The sequence below is a fragment of the Castanea sativa genome, chromosome 4 (assembly GCF_040712315.1).
Source record: "Castanea sativa cultivar Marrone di Chiusa Pesio chromosome 4, ASM4071231v1".
Classification (NCBI taxonomy): domain Eukaryota; kingdom Viridiplantae; phylum Streptophyta; class Magnoliopsida; order Fagales; family Fagaceae; genus Castanea; species Castanea sativa.
In genome coordinates this window covers 26802405-26819748 of record NC_134016.1, presented here as the reverse complement: position 1 = coordinate 26819748, position 17344 = coordinate 26802405, and positions in this window count along the sequence as shown.

Below are 17344 nucleotides of genomic sequence, written 5' to 3'. Positions count from 1 at the left end.
TGCCTCGTATAGATTAGGTGGTGGATGCCATTGTGAGTCATCCTCAAATGAGCTTTTTAGATGCTTTCCAAGGATACTATCAGATACCCTTAACTTTGGATGATCAAGAGAAAACTGTTTTTATTACTCTTATTGGAAATTACCATTACAAGGTGATGCCCTTTAGTTTGAAGAGCACAGGATCCATCTATCAGAGGATGATGACCAGGATGTTTGAGCCACAATTAGGAAAAAATATTGAGATCTATATAGCTGATATGGTAGTGAAGAGTAAGTTAGAATCTAAGCACATTGGTGACCTCAAAAACATCTTTGGAACATTGAGGAAACACAAGCTACACCTTAATGCCTCCAATTGTTCTTTCGATGCTTGTTCAAGAAAGTTTTTAGGATACATGGTCACTCATCGTGTAATTGAGGTCAATCCTGATCAGATTAGAGCGATCAACAGTTTGCAGCCACCTCGAAACCCCAAGGAGGTCTAGAAATTAACGGGGATGACTGCTGCCTTGAACTGATTTATCTCTTAATCAACGGACAAGTGCAGACCTTTCTTCCAATTGTTGAATAAATGGAAAGGATTTGAGTGGACCGAGGAGTGCGTCCTGGCCTTTCAAACGTTGAAGGAATACCTCTCTCGGCCATCCATCATGTCCAAGCCCAAGGAGGATGAGGTCCTATTCGCTTACATTGTTGTAGCTCTCCATGCAATTAGCTTGGTACTAATACGGGTTGATGATGGGGTTTAGATGCCAGTCTATTATATAAGCAAATCCCTGCATGAAGCAGAGGTCCGGTATCTACCACTGGAAAAGGCCATATTAACAATAGTGCATGCAACATGTAAGTTTCCCCATTACTTCCAAGCTCATATGGTGGTGGTGTTGACTTAACTTCCTCTTCAATCCTTGCTTCCGAGAGCTGATTACATGGGGAGAATTGCTAATGGGGTACAATTTTAGGGGCCTTTGATATCAAGTATATGTCTCGCATCTTTGTTAAGGGCCAAGTCCTTGCTAACCTGGTGGCCGAGTTTGCTGAACCTTCTATAAAAGAAGAAGGAGAAAAGTAGTACATGGATGGAAAATCAGTTGGAGTGGTCTTTTTGCAAGAACCTTTACCCTATAGGGTATATGTTAACGGCGCTGCTAAGTAAAGAGGATCCAAAGTGGGGCAGGTTATGGTATCTTCCGATGGGATCACCATTGAGAAATCTTTAAGGTTAGCTTTCTCGGTCATGAATAACGAGGCCGAGTAGGAGACTTTGTTGGTAGGAATGACTATGGTTCAGAAGATGGGAGGGAATGCATTAGAAGTGTTTTCAAATTCCAGGCTGGTTGTTGGACATGTAGAGGGTGAATTAGAGACCAGGGATCCAAGAATGCAAGAGTACTTAAGTCAGGTTAAACATTTATGATTAGGGTTTAAGTTTTTCGCCTTGCAGCAAATCCCTAGAAGCAGAAATACTCATGTGGATTCTCTTGCCACGCTTCCTCCTTGGCTCAAGGTTTACCTCATGTTATCCTAGTTGAAGATTTGTGTAAACCTACCAAGGTAAAGAAAGACGTGGTATAGGTGCATCAGATTAAAGTGGGACCTAGTTGGATGGATCCCATTGTTATGTTCATCAAGGATAACATCTTGCCCGAGGAGAAGGGAGAGGCAAATAAAGTACGAAGAAAAGCTCTTCGTTTTTGGTTGTCCAATGACTAAAAGTTGTACAAGCACTCTTTCTCTGGACCGTACCTACTGTGTATACATCCTGAGGTAGTAGAACCCTTCTTGGAGGAGCTACATGAAGGGATTTATGGCGGTCATATAGGTGACAGATATTTATCTCACATCGCCATCACCCAAGGATACTGGTGGCCAGGAATGCAAAATGAAGCCCAGGATTATGTGAAGAAGTGTGACCAATACCAAAGATTTACCCCAAACATTCATCAACCTAGGGGTGTCCTTAATCCTCTTTCTAGTCCCTGGCCTTTTACCCAAGGGGGCTTAGATATTGTAAAACCTTTTCCTAAAGCAGCAGAAAACAGGAAATGGCTCTTGGTTGGTACTGACTACTTCACCAAATGGGTTGAAGCTGAGCCCCTAGCAAACATCATAGATATAGATGCTAAGAGGTTTATATGGAAAAATATGTCACTAGGTTCGGGATTCTCCACGCCCTCATCTCAAATAATGGGCTTCAGTTTGATAGCAAGGCTTTCAGGAGGTACTGCTACAAGATGGATATCAGGAACAAATATTCAACTCTAGCTTATCCTCAGGGAAATGGACAGGCCGAGACTGTGAACAAAGTCATAGTTAATAGGATCAAAAAGAGGCTAGATGATGCCAACGACAGATGGGCAGAAGAGCTACCCCATGTTCTTTGGGCATATAGAACTACCCTTTGTAGATCCACGGACGAGACTCCTTTCTCTCTAACTTATGAAGTTGAGGCTGTAATCCCTTTGATTCAAGATTCCCGACGGTGAGAACAAGCTCGTTTACTCCGGACAGCAATGAAAGGTTATTAATGAAGAGTTTGGATTTAATCGAAGAATGAAAAGAAAATGCTATGGTCCAGTTGGCGTATTATCAACAAAAACTTAAGTAGTGGTATGATTCGAATGTGAGATTAAGACCATTGGCTTCTGGAGATTTGGTACTATGGAAGGTTTTAGGTACTGCAAAGAACCCAGCATGGGGGAAATTAGGACCCAATTGGAAAATGGTCATACCGCATCACTTCAGTAGCTGGTATAGAAGTATATTTTTTGGAAGATCTAGATGAAAAAGTTGTACCACGCCCCTAAAATGTAAATAACCTACAAAGGTATTACTATTAATAAAAGTCACTTTTGCCATATTCTGCTTACAATGTTATTATTTATCTATCTAAGTATTAAATAGAAAATTGGTCATGCCTGACTCCTCGGACCACATACCTTGGGTAAATTAATACTTCTTATTATCTGTCTAAGTATTAAACAGAACCTTGGTCATGCCTAGCTCTTTGGACCACATACCTTGGGTAAATTAATACTTCTTATTATCTGTCTAAATATTAAACAGAACATTGGTCATGTCTGGCTCTTCGGACCACATACCTTGGGTAAATTAATACTTCTTATTATCTGTCTAAGTATTAAACAGAACATTGGTCATACTTGGCTCCTTGGACCACATACCTTGGGTAAATTAATACTTCTTATTATCTGTCTAAGTATTAAACATAATATTGGTCATGTCTGGCTCCTCAGACCACATACCTTAGGTAAATTAATACTTCTTATTATTTATCTAAGTATTAAATAGAACCATGGTCATGCCTGGCTCTTCAGACCACATACCTTGGGTAAATTAATGCTTCTTATTATCTGTCTAAGTATTAAATAGAATTTTGGTCATGCCTTGCTCCTCGGACCACATACATTGGGTAAATTAATACTTCTTATTATCTGTCTAAGTATTAAACAGAACATTGGTCATGCTTGGCTCCTCGGACTACATACCTTGGGTAAATTAATACTTCTTATTATTTATCTAAGTATTAAATAGAACAATGGTTATGTCTGGCTCCTTGGACTACATACCTTGGATAAACTAATGCTTTTTACATTTAGCTAAGTGTTAAGCAAAGCCTTGGCTATGCTAGATTCCATGAACCGTATGCGTTGAGGGAATTAGTAATTAGCCCAGCTATAATGGATAATCCAAGCACTTGCAAGTAATTAATCTAACTATGCCACACATAAGCATCACTTAAAGCATTTGTGAGTGTATCCGTGATCAGATCATGAGTAAAAAGTCTTGTGCAATTCCTTCAGTCTACTAATAAGGGTAGGATATGTGGAACTACAAATGGTGTGTAAGGTCCTTTATGTGGGCTATGTTTAAGGTATATTTTTAAAGTTAATAGTCTATTTTGTCAAGATTATGAGCATGGATGGTCCTACCAGATCTGTTGTTGAGTGTATGGGATGTGACAGCTATATTATCACTTACTTTGATAACAAAATTATGTTATATTTAGTTTGTGTATTGAATAAGTGTAAAGAGTATTTCTTCTAAGTTAAAAGTCATCTCTTATTGAAAAGTATAAGCTTGGAAAGCTTCATTTATCCTGTGTTTATTTGTTTAAAATAGGATAATGATGTTGTCACTTGCACCAATGATCATCAAAATTAAGTATGTGAGTGCATGTTAAGTCAGATGTTGTCACCCTTTATTCTTAAACTAGTTAAGTGGAAAATAGAACGTAGGAAATGTCAAAGTTTGCACAAAACATTTAGAACAAAACTCTTTAACTGCCATTAGATTAGACCTTGAGAAAGGGAGATGATTACAAGAGATGAAAGTTTCAAAAAAAAAACATATAAAAAAAAACTATTGCTCTAAGAATTACTTAAGTTTAATTACAAGTTTATCTTTTGCTAAGGTCTTAGAGGGATAATTAGCAACTGTCGTTGAAGAAGCAGGGCCTTTACCCTTGAAGTCCTCCTTGGTGGGTAGAGGTAGAGTACCAAGAACAAGCTCCATAGTGTGGGAGGCCTCTTTCTCCTTCGAAGGGTCCTCAGGGGCAACTAGAAGTTGAGTGACAGCAAAAGCCATGTCCTTGGTTGTGTCAGCTACTATTTCAGTGGTCTCAGGCTACTCGGCCTCCAAGGATGGACTGCCAGAAGAAGGGGGGACCTTGGTTGGGCTGTCCTTGCCAACATCTGCTTCCTTGGAGGCAACATCAAGTTTGGGGACAAAGAAGCTAGAAGCCCGAATGACCTAAGGGTAGTACACACTCTCTACTCTCCTCGACATGGCAGAGCTACTTGCGCTGAGCCTCCACCTTCCTTTCTGCCCTTTCTAAAGCGGTCTCGACACTCTTCTTTTCCTTTTCGGCCTCGGTTAACTTCGCATTAAGCTCTTGCAGCCTTTTCTCTGCTACTTCGAAGGCCTTCATAAAGGCAATACGCCTGGACTCCTCCTTCTTCATTGAGCTATAAGAGTTGATGACTATCTCCTCAACTCTATAAGCAGCTTGGACAGCATTTTTAAGAAAGAAAGAAAAGGTAAAACACACCTAAGTTGGAGAAGTTAAGTATAAAAAAACTATACATAATAAATAAAATGTAATAAGTATATAAAAAAAGTGGGGGGGAAATTAGATAGTAGTCTTACCAGAGCAATGTCTATCTTCAAGCTAAGGAAGACCTCATGCTTTCTCATCGACCTCAAGTCAGACATGTCCACCGGCAGCAACAAGGCTTGCTCCACAACATCGGCCACATAACCGGCCTTCCCTTGCTGGAAGTCCTTGATGGAGGCGTCATCGGTCAGGGGAGCTCCATCCAATACCATGGCAGGGGACCACGCTGGAGTAGCTACTTGGGCTTCGACTTTCTTCTCCACTGCCATTTGTGTTGTCTTGGCTTGTTTGGCTCCCTTTTGGGGCTTAACCTCTTTGGAGGAGTGGCCTTTTCCTCCTTCTACCACCTCTTTGCCTTTTGGTTGATCCCTTTTCCTCTTATGATTAGTTGGGTTGGGATGTTGGGCTTGAGAGGAGGGAGGGGTAGGGATTTTGGTCTGGACAATTTTCTCCATCACCTGGCCTCCTGCCTAGGCCTCCATCAGGTCCCGGAGGCTCAATCTGGTCTTACGCTAGATCAACATCACTTCCGGGATGGCAGGGTCTTCTTATGAGTGGCTTACTTAAGTTGGGGGTAGAAGGCTGAGGTCACCGGCTGAGCTTTCCGAGGACGAGGGTAAGTTGAAAACCTCAAAATCGTCTTCAGAATCCAAGCCGTCAACTATCTCTTCCTCTTCTTTGGTAATGGGCTGGGAAGAGGTGGCCTCACCGGCTGTGTACTGGGCTGGCAAAGTTACCTTAAACACACCTTTTGGAATGGGACCAGCGGTGAGGAAACCTAGAGCAGCAACACTTATCAGGGGCAAGCGCGGGTCTTTTGCTTTAATCAAGTTCTTCAGCACTTGAAAGGCGGACGAGAGAGGTTTGTAGCCGAGGATGAGGTGGGCTGCCCTCAATTGACCATCGCTGTGAACGAAAACCTTAGCTTTGAGTATCTTGTCTAGGTCTGTCTGGTTGACAAGATTTAGGTTGGAAATCATAACGTGCTTATCTGTGCAGCCATTAAAAAAGAAGCTATTAGAAAAATGGCATGATTCAAAGAAAAGTTCAAATTACACACGCAAATAAAAAGAAACAAATGCAGTGAATATCAGAGAGAAAAAGGGGTGACATCAGAGTAATTAGCCTAGACCTAAGAATCCTACCTGGAATCCCATCTCTCGTCGGGCAGTGGAGGCCATCGTGCCACTCCCCTAAGATGATTAAGAAATCTTTATTCATGCCTTTGTTAGAATGAGGGAGGCATGAGATTGGCCTAACCTCAAGGACCCTAGTCTTTAAATAATACCACTTCCCTTTCAAGAGGTGGAAATTGTAAATCCAATTGACATCATGGTGTGTGAGGTTCAAGCCCATCCTCTCATTGAGGGCGTCTACACTACCTGGGATCCTAAACATGTTTAGAGCACACTGGGTGGGAGAGAGAGGATGAGCTATTAGGTAATCCCTAGTGACTTTACCCATGGGAATTCTCATCCCTCCCTCTATAAAGACAATCATAGGGATTACTACTTTTCCCTCCTGCCTTATAGCGTGCTACTCCCTTTGTTTACAGTACCTAATGGAAACCCCGGAGGGAATTTGGTATTGGGTTTTAAAGTCTTCTATGCCCTCTGGGGTGTCCACTAGGTAAGCGAATCTCCCTATTTATATAAAAGGATTGAGGGAATTAGGTGGCTGAGGTGAAATTATAAGGGTTGATAAAAAGAACAGGTTTTAACTATGAAGAATGACGAAAGGGACAGGAAGAAGAAATAAAGAAAAAATTACTAGAAACTACTTACGGAAACAAATAAAGGCTCCTTGGACTAGCTCTTGAGTTCGAAAGGTGCAAAAGTGAAGTGTGTGAAATTTCAGAATGGTATATGTATGTGAGAGAATAGCAAGCGGGAGAATTCCCGCTCAAGTTTCAATGAAAACCTTAGTCATTGGATCTTCATCATGTCGTAGAATGTGGAAGACATGGAGCCACATAAATTTAATGCAGGCACGCCCCGGGTGCCGAAACGTCAAGGACCAGCATTTGGCACTAAAAAAGGTGTTTTACGCAAACAGAGGGTGACGTACAACAAGAAGAGGGTAATGATGATAATATCAAATTCCCTTTCTTTTTCAATGATCAAAATAAAGAAATTTTGAGGGGCTATTGTAGGGATAAAAGGCCCATAAAGTATAGTGGGTCGTGGGCCTTGTTTGGAGACGTCTAGTAGTCCGAGGACAAGGGTAAGGTAAGGAAGACATACCAATCCAAGCGTCAGGGACAAACCACAACTAGGAAAGTTTAGGAAGGTAGTCCAAGGAAGAATACCTCCTCAGCTAGGTAAGGCAGACGTTATAAGGTACGAATTGCCATCGGGAACAACTTTTTGGAAGATTCTACTGATAAGGATGAGTATCATAGGAGCATAGGATGAATAAGAGCAAAGAAATATCAAAGAAAAAGCTACTTCAACCGCATTGAATGCTCTGTAGCTAACCCTCTAGTCGCATTAATGTGGAGGTGATGCTTGAACAATGACCAGCAGCTTTATAGCTACACCCAAAGACTTCAAGAAGGTGGTGAGAGGATAAGGATAAGGGCCAGTAGCTTGCCCTACACATGGAGGGTGGAGATGAAGAAAAATAGAGCATATAATAGAGAAGGAAGTCCCTAATGTGGAGGATCGAGAAAAAGGAAAGAGAGAAAAAGACTGTAACACCAAGAACTAAACTTGTACCCAAATTCAAAGGAAACATATATAAGATCTAGTCTCCTCGGACTGTGCCGAGGACAATTTATTCGAGCAAAATTGTTTTATTCTTGTTCACTTTTTATCTAGGCTCACTACTGTAATTACTTGATTCATTAGAGCCTAGTTTTCTAGCCCACTCTCTATATAAATTTATTGTATTGGGCTCTTTGGGCCTGAATCCTTTTCCCTTTAGGATAGAGAATCAAATCTAGTCATTATAATTTTTGTAACTGACAGTCCGGATAATTCACTCTTTGGCCGTGACAAGTTCATCCTCGGCATGGCAGAGTTATTTGCGTTGAGCCTTCACCTGCCTCTCTGCCCCTTCTAAAGTGGTCTCGGCGCTCTTCTTTTCCCTCTCGACCTTGGTTAACTTTGCATTAAGCTCTTGCAGCCTCTTCTCTGCTACTTCGAAGGCCTTCACAGTGGCAATACGTCTGGACTCCTCCTTTATTGACCTATGAGAGCTGATGACTATCTCCTACACTCTGTGAGTAGCTTGGACAACATTTTTAAGAAATAAAGAAAAGGTAAAACACAGCCAAGTTAGAGAAGTTAAGTATAAATAAAATATACATAATAAATAAAATGTAATAAGTATATAAAAGGGTGGGGGGGGGGAATTAGATAGTAGTTTTACCAAAGCAAGGTCTCTCTTCAAGCTGAGGAAGACCTCATGCTTTCTCATCGACCTCAAGTCGGACATGTCCCTCGGCAGCAACAAGGCCTGCTCCACAGCATCGACCATATAACCGGCCTTCCCTTGTTGGAAGTCCTTGATGGAGGCGTCATCGGTCGGGGGAGCTTCATACAATACCATGGCAAGGGACCACGCTGGAGTAGCTACCTGGGCCTCGGCTCTCTTCTCCACTGCCATTTGTGTTGTCTTGGCTTGTTTGGCTCCCTTTGGGGCTCGACCTCTTTGGAGGAGTGGCCTTTTCCTCCCTCTACCACCTCCTTACCTTTTGGCTGATCCTTCTTCCTCTTGTGATCAGCTGGGTAGGGATGTTGGGCTTGGGAGGAGGGAGGGGCAGGGATTTTGGTTTGGACAACTTTCTTTGTCTCCTGGCCTCCTACTTAGGCCTCCATTAGGTCCTGGAGGCTCAATCTGGTCTTACGCTAGATCAATATCACTTCCGGGATGGCAGGGTCTTCTTATGAGTGGCTTACTTAAGGTAGGGGTAGAAGGCTGAGGTCACCGGCCGAGCTCTCCGAGGACGAGGGTAAGTTGAAAACCTCAAAATCATCTTTGGAATCCGAGCCATCAACTATCTCTTCCTCTTCTTTGGTAATGGGCTGGGAAGAGGTGGCTTCACCGGCTGTGTACTGGGTTGGCAAAGTTACCTCGAACACACCTTTTGGAATGAGACCAGTGGTGAGGACACCCGGAGCAACAACACTTATCAGGGGCAAGCGCGGGTCTTTTGCTTTAATCAAGTTCTTTAGCGCTTGAAAGGCGGACGAGAGAGGTTTGTAGCCGAGGATGAGGTGGGCTGCCCTCAATTGACTGTCGCTGTGAACGAAGACCTCAGCTTTGAGTATCTTGTCTAGGTCTGTCTGGTTGACAAGATTTAGGTTGGGAATCGCAGCATGCTTAACTTTTTGGAAGATTCTACTGATAAAGATGAGTATCATAGGAGCATAGGTTGAATAAGAGCTAAGACATATCAAAGGAAAAGTTGTTTCCACCGCATTGAATGCTCTACAGCTAACCCTCTAGTCGCATTAATGTGAAGTGATGCCTGAACAGTGACCAGCAGCTTTACAGCTACACCCAAAGACTTCAAGAAGGTGCTGAGAGGACAAGGATAAGCAGCTAGCCCTACACGTGGAGGGTGGAGATAAAGAAAATAGAGTATATAACAGAGAAGGAATTCCCTAATGTGGGGGATCGAGAAAAAGACTGTAACACCAAGAACTGAACTTGTACCCAAATTCAAAGGAAACATATATAAGATTTAGTCTCCTTAGATTGTGCTGAGGACAATTTATTCGAGCAAAACTGTTTTATTCTTGTTCACTTTTTATCTGGGCTCATTACTGTAATTACCAGATTCATTAGAGCTTAGTTTTCCAACCCACTCTCTATATAAATTTATTGTATTGGGCTCTTTCGGCCTAAATCATTGTCCCTTTAGGATAGAGAATCAAATCTAGTCGTTATAATTTTTATAACTGACAGTCCGAATAATGCATCTTTTAGTGATTTGATGATAAAACTTAGCATATCCTAAGTTTTACAACTCCAGATACTTATGCTCTTGGGGATTTTGTTACATCGGCGTTATCACCTTCAATCACTATATTCTTGAAGCCAACTTCAATAGCAAATTCTATCACTCTTCGGCAAGCTAGCAACTCAGCAACTTCAACACCATCCACTACTTGACGACCATAGACTGAGAAGGATGCATGACTTATGATTGGTCATTTCATATGACAACTGCATATCCTATGAAAGCTTGGTCTGAAAATACTGTAGTATGGAAGTTAAGCTTTGTAGTGATCATGAGAAGGAAGCATCCATATAATAATAAATAACAAATAAATTTATTAATCATAATATAGAATAAATTGTTTTAATAATCTTAATATAAGTCTTTATCAAATAAATTTTATTGTAATTATGAGTACTACATGAAAAAAAGGGTAAAATACTGTTAACAATTAACATTCTCTAGCTTTGAGCCAATTTCAAGTCCAAAATATTTAAAAACTGACAAAATTATTATTATTCATTTTTCTTCTCTCTCTTATGCTGATTAAGAATCAAGTTAATCAATTTTAAAATGTGTTGAACTGCGCTTGTATCAGCTCAAGTTATAATATGTTAATTGTATTTTATCCACACACACACACACACACACACACATATATATATATATACATAGATGAATTCAAATTACACCTGGTGTAACTTCACAAGGGTTACAACATTTATAGACCATTGATTATTATTAGATCTAAGGATCAAAAAACAGTCATAGTAATGTCATTATTATATCCTAGAAATTAGAGATTTAGGCATTAACTTTTATTATTAAAGGAAGAAAAAAAAAACCACAGCATTGGTTCGACTCCATTGAACGATAAAAACTTGCAACTTTAGTCTCTGAGTTCAGTGGAGGAAATTGAATCAATTGAAGTAATTGTTCAACTTGAAACTCAGCCACAACTTTGTAAAAGTCAGGTACCTCATAATTAATCATAGTTTGCTTGCCTTGGTTGTTTCGTTCTTTCCTAGACTTTCATATATTATGCACGGTAATCTCATATATATATATATATATAACCTACAACGTAGAAGGCACTTTCATTGAATAACATGCCATGCGTAGGCATGACATGTAAGCTTAAATTTTCATTAAATTTTTATATTTTCTTTTTAAATAAGGGGTAATATATAGTTTTGGCCCTACAACTCACTCATCGCTATTTTGATTTGGTCTATGACTCCATGTTCTCTTAATTGCATTTAATGTCACTTGCTAACCTTTTGTATTGTTCCAGTTATATATAGCTCCAGTCATATTTGTTTTGATTAGGGTCAACGGAACCTTATCTTGGTTGACATGACACTCTTTTAATCCAATTGACAACTCATTTTTTGTGGGGGACAAAAGAAAAGAGTAAAAGAGAGTGCATTGAATTAGATGGGAGGATATGTGGGAGCCAAAAGGCTAAAGATTGATTAGGGTTTAGAGACATACACACTTCAACTACATGCCATTATTAGCAAAAGCATGTAGGGAGCATTACAATTTTTTTTTTTTTGTTGAGAAACACAGTTTGTTTATATAAGAGTGATGAGAGTGAATGAAATGAATAATGTTTTTTTTTTGGGAAATAAGAATATTCTTTTCATTACCTTATTTGGAAGCTTAATAGAAATGATTCTTTTCCATCTTAAGCCCAATTTTCAATTTCCCAAAACATATGAGGAATAGGAAGGAACGAATGTCTCCATAATACCCTACTTGTTTTTTAAATGATTATACTCCTACTATTTTTTTCCCACCCATTTCCCTTTAGGAGCACTAGCAGCTGGGTTGAGCAACCACATCAGTGGTTGCAAAATGTTGCAAAATACAAAAAGTAGCTTAATTTACATATTTTGACAAAAAAAATACTCACATCAGTAGGTGTAAAATTGTGCATAATTGCACAAGTGCTACAGTAACCGTGCATATATGCACGGTTACTATAACTCTTTTATACATTATTTTATTATTAAAAAAAGAAGGACTGATAGACTGATGTAGGTGTTTTATAAAAGTGATGGTGGGTGTTTTGTAAAAGTGATGGTGTAAAATAGAAAAAGTAGGTTTTTTTTGTATAAAATAGACGGAATTTTTTAGAAGAGCTGATGTGGTTGCTCTAAAAGTTCTATTTTACACCCTCAAAAATTACTTTATCTATTTTATCATCTCATTTTACAACTTTCCCAACATCCCAGATTCTATTTTTTCATTCATCGTTATAAAATAATATAAATTTCCTAATAAAATAAATATAAAACTATCCTCTCTCTCTCCTCTCACCTGTCCCTTGTCTTTTTACTCTCTCTGTCTCTTTTCATCATTCAAAAACTCAAACCCAAAATAGAACAACCCAGATCAAGCCAGCCACCACCACCACCAACAATCAAAACTGAAACCACCACCAACAACCAAAACAACCACCACAATTACCCACACCACCAACCACAAAATCACCACCAAGAACGAAAAAAAAAAAACCACCACAGACCCACTGGATATGCCACCATAGCCAGCTCGATCTAACGCCACCACACTGTGACCTGCCACTATAGCTTGCTCGATTTAACGCCACCACACCATGACCCATACCTCGACCACAACAGACCTATGGCGAGCAAGTGAGCAACCCACGATGGCAAAGCCAAACCCATGGTGAGTTGGCCCGATTTCGTTCAACCAAACCCACGGCAACCAAGCAAGCAAGCATTCCCACGGCAGTGAACCCAAACCCACGGTGAGTACAACCCAATTTGTTCCACCACCCAAACAACACCCACCGAACCTAAATCCAACCACCCAAAACACAACCCAAAACTCCAACCCAATCTCCACCCAAAATCCGACCCAAATGCCGACCAAACAAAGAAATAAGGATTCAGGGATGCAGAGAGTGAGAGAAGCTGAGGGAAAAGGGAGAAAAGAGGAGTGAGAAAGAGAATAAATAGATCAGAGAAGAGAGAAAGAAAAAAAAGTTTAGAATAAAATATTTTTTATTTACATCCGATGAATAGTGGGGTTGTATATATACAACCCCACTGTTCACGGATGTTAAGAACTTCCCCATTCCCAAACTCAGTTGGAGCACGTTTTTATAGGGTTGGTGGCCAAAATAGCAACTAGGGGGTTTTCACACCCCCCATTACTAGTGCTCTAAGGCTTTAACTCCCACACAATATTACTTGCTATCTCATTCCGTTATTTTCAAACATCCAAACAATAGTGAGATCAATTTTTATTTTGAAGAGATAATGAGATTAATATTTAATTAATTTCATTTCCATTCCATTCCATTTTTTTATTATCTATTTCATATCTCTTATTTTTTTTATACAAGATAGAAATTCTATTCTAGCCAAATCTAAGTGTATATGTGTGTGGAGCTCCCTCTTGGAGACTTGAACCCCTGCACTTACCCCTCACACCCCATAATTATTTTATACTTGTGCAGTGACCACTACACAACCATCGTACCAAGAGTGTGCGGTGGTCATTCCTCTTATTTCTTCAAACGCAAGCCCAAGCATTTGGTTAAAAAACGAATACAACCCTATATCATACACAAACCTCTCTGAAAACACTAATCCTCTAGTTCAAAGATGAAATCGTTGTTATCTTCTTTGGCGGTGTTCGTCATTGTCTTTAAAGAATAAACAATCACCATTTTCTCTCTAACGTTCATTCTCTCGAGATTTATCACAAAATCAAAACTTAAGTTGATTCCAGTGATCATGTTATTGGGGGGGGGGGGGGAGAGAGAGAGACGTTGGGGAAAAATATTAAAATATTAAATATTAAGCTATAATGTCTCAATTGATGTATTGAGGAGTATTTGATTTTTTTTTTGATCTATATGTTGTTGAGCCTAATTTGAGTGCTATTATGAACAATACCCACATTAAGTCCAAAAATCTAAATATGTTCCTAATTGCTAGTTTATGAAACCCCAATTAAACTATACATCATCTTTAATTTGGAGGATCATACTAAAAGTTTGCCACATCATTTATCAAGGCGACAAATGGAAGATAGGGGATGAAATCATAGTGAAGATCTAGAAAGATAAATAGTTGCCTATGCCATCTATCCATAATGTACTTTCACCCATCACAAATAAAAAGCTATGGTGAGCTAACTCATAGACAAAGAGATAAAGGTGGTGGAACACAATTTTGATCGAAGTTACATTCTTATCCTAGGACCCTAAAGAAAGAAAAAAAAATATAACAATAAGTTAAAGGTTCCCAAGGGCCAAATCAATATATATATCGGTACATATTAGGAATTATGAAGTAAACGAGGAAAGAAACAAGAAAATTTAAAAGCTTATAGTCACGAATGAATTCACAATCTTTAAGACAATATTTGCCCCAGTGAAGCAGATACCGTATCGTATCGTACCGACCAGTGCACCGGTACAGGTACCCCTCTATTTTGTATCGAAAAATATACTGGTTGTACCGGACGCGTACCGGCTGTACCGAGCCGAAACACTCCAAGCCACTTTTTTTGTGGAAATTTTGACAAATTTTCAAGGGCAATATGGTAATTGTGCTAAACTTAATTCTAACCCTAATTTTGAAAATCGTTGCCATTGTATGATAAGTTTTGCATAAGGTTTTAGAAATTGGTATTTTTTTATGAGTATCTTGCAATTGTTCCATCATGTCATTCTTCAGAATTTCTTGATGCAAAACATAGAATTTATTTATTTTCTTCTTCAATTTTGTTGCTTTTTTTTTTTTTTTATAGTTTCTATACTTTGAAATTTATTTCTGTGTTTTTTTTTAATTAACATTGGTTTACTTTCATTTGTTATAAGGGGGTTGTTTCTTTCTTTGGAAAGACAATTTTACAGGTTCATTACGAAATGCAATTTCAGTATTATGTTTATTTAATTCCACTAAAGAAAAATGAGACCAATTTATACTTGTTGTGCATCTATAACTTTTCTCTAATGATGAATTGTCTCGGCAAAGTTGTTCATTTGTATTGTAATTCCTATACTTCTTGGGGCAGAAGAATAGTGGATAATCTTGTAAACATGGTTCTAGAGATTTTGTGTGTGTGTGTGTGTGTGTGTGTGTGTGTGTATAAAATAGCGATAAACCCGAAACGGTACACATGTAGGTTCACTATTAGATGAGCATACAACATATCCAGGGTAGGAAAAACATAAAACAAAAAAGCAATATGCTCTGATGGAAACAATATACAAGCAATATAAAAGTCCATTTAGGGTATATAAGAAAGAGAATATGGTTCCTGAGTAGGGGCATCTTTACTTGGAGCTTAGGGTGTTTACATAGACCATGACTTGCAAAAAAGATAATAATTTATATTCATAATTATTTTTAAACTAACTAGTTTTCTACCTAAAAAAATATATTTAACACTCTTACTTTAGAATTCAAAGAATTTGGTTTAAAAAATAATAATAATATTGACCCCCCAAACATAATCCTTAACTCTTTTAACAAAAAATTAAAATAAAACCCAAATAAAAATGATAAAAATTAGCTCAAATAACAACAAAAATAGTTTAGACAACAATAAGATTCTATCAAACAACAAAAAATGAACAAAATACTTAATAATAAGTCCATTCACAAACAAAAAACAAAAATCTCTAATCAGTTAGATTTGTGACTAGTCCAACCCATTTCATAAAATAATCTATAATTTCATTTTCTTAAAAATACAATACTAAGAGAGATATTGTGATCGTGAGTTCTCCTCATCAGTGCCAGCAACTTTACTCTTCTTGGCTTTGTAGTTGCAACATCTTTACTCTCCTTGGCGGCTTGGCTTGTAATCAAAGTAGGTATTATTCGTTGTTTACTACCTCTCTCTCTCTCTCTCACACACACACTTTCTCCATTTTTCTTTTGTCTATCATCATTTTAGTTTTCATTTTATCTCTTATCAACTTTAGGAAAAGCGCTTTTTTATTTTGTTAGTATAAAGAAATTGTAAAACTTCATGTATTTGTATTTATTTTTTTTGTGATATTAATATATTCAAGTTCTTTTTTTTTATTACATTTATATAATTTAAGTTTCTTAATAGTTACCCAAGAAAAATTTCCTAAAGTTGCTATTGTTCTTGAGGCATAGAACAAAAGAAAATAAAAATTTGCGTCAGCTAGAGTAGTGACTTTTGTGTGAAATATTGGAATCCTAAGTGTAATACTGGAATGTAACATCAGAGGTAGATGAATTGAGTTTGACAATAGCGGGCATATTATTGACAAGGTAAGAAGCGTAACAAGATTTATCAATTTCACTTTGAAATTTTAAAAAAAGGGTAAATTCCATTCACATCCCTGAGGTTTGGGTTATTATCAACCAAATCCAAAACTTTTCAAAACTAAACAATTTGGTCCTTAAAGTCAATTTAGTCCCTAAAATAATTGAGAAAAAATAACTAATTGTTAATAATTTATATACATAATTATTTTTAAACTAACTAGTTTTCTACCTAAAAAAATATATTTAACACTCTCACTTTAGAATTCAAAGAATTTGGTTTTAAAAAAATATATAATATTACCCCCCAAACATAATCCTTAACTCCTTTAACAAAAAATTAAAATAAAACTCAAATAAAAATAATAAAAATTAGATCAAATGACAACAAAAATAGTTTAGACAACAATAAGATTATATCAAACAACAAATGAACAAAATATTTAACAAAAAGTCCATTCAACAAATAAAAAATAAAAATCTCTAATCATTTAGATTGGCGACTTGTCCAAATCATTTCATAAAAATAATCTATAATTTCATTTTTCTTAAAAATACAATACTAAAAGAGATATTGTGGCCATGAGTTCTCCTCATCAATGCTAGCAACTTTACTCTTCTTGGCTTTGTATTTGCATCATCTCTACTCTCCTTGGCGGCCTGGCTTGTAATTGCAGTAGGTATTATTCGTTGTTTACTGCCTCTCTCTCTCTCTCACACACACACACACACAGACACACTTTCTCCATTTTTCTTTTGTCTATCATCATTTTAGACTCTCTCTTGCTTTATTACTCTCGTATAGTATTTCTTTTTTGCCTTTTCATTTTGTTAGTATAATGAAATTGTAAAACTTCATGTATTTGTATTTTTTTTTTGTGATATTAATATATTTAAGTTATTTTTTATTAGATTTTATATAATATAAGTTTCTTAACAGTTACCTTAAAAAAATTTCCTAAAGTTATCATT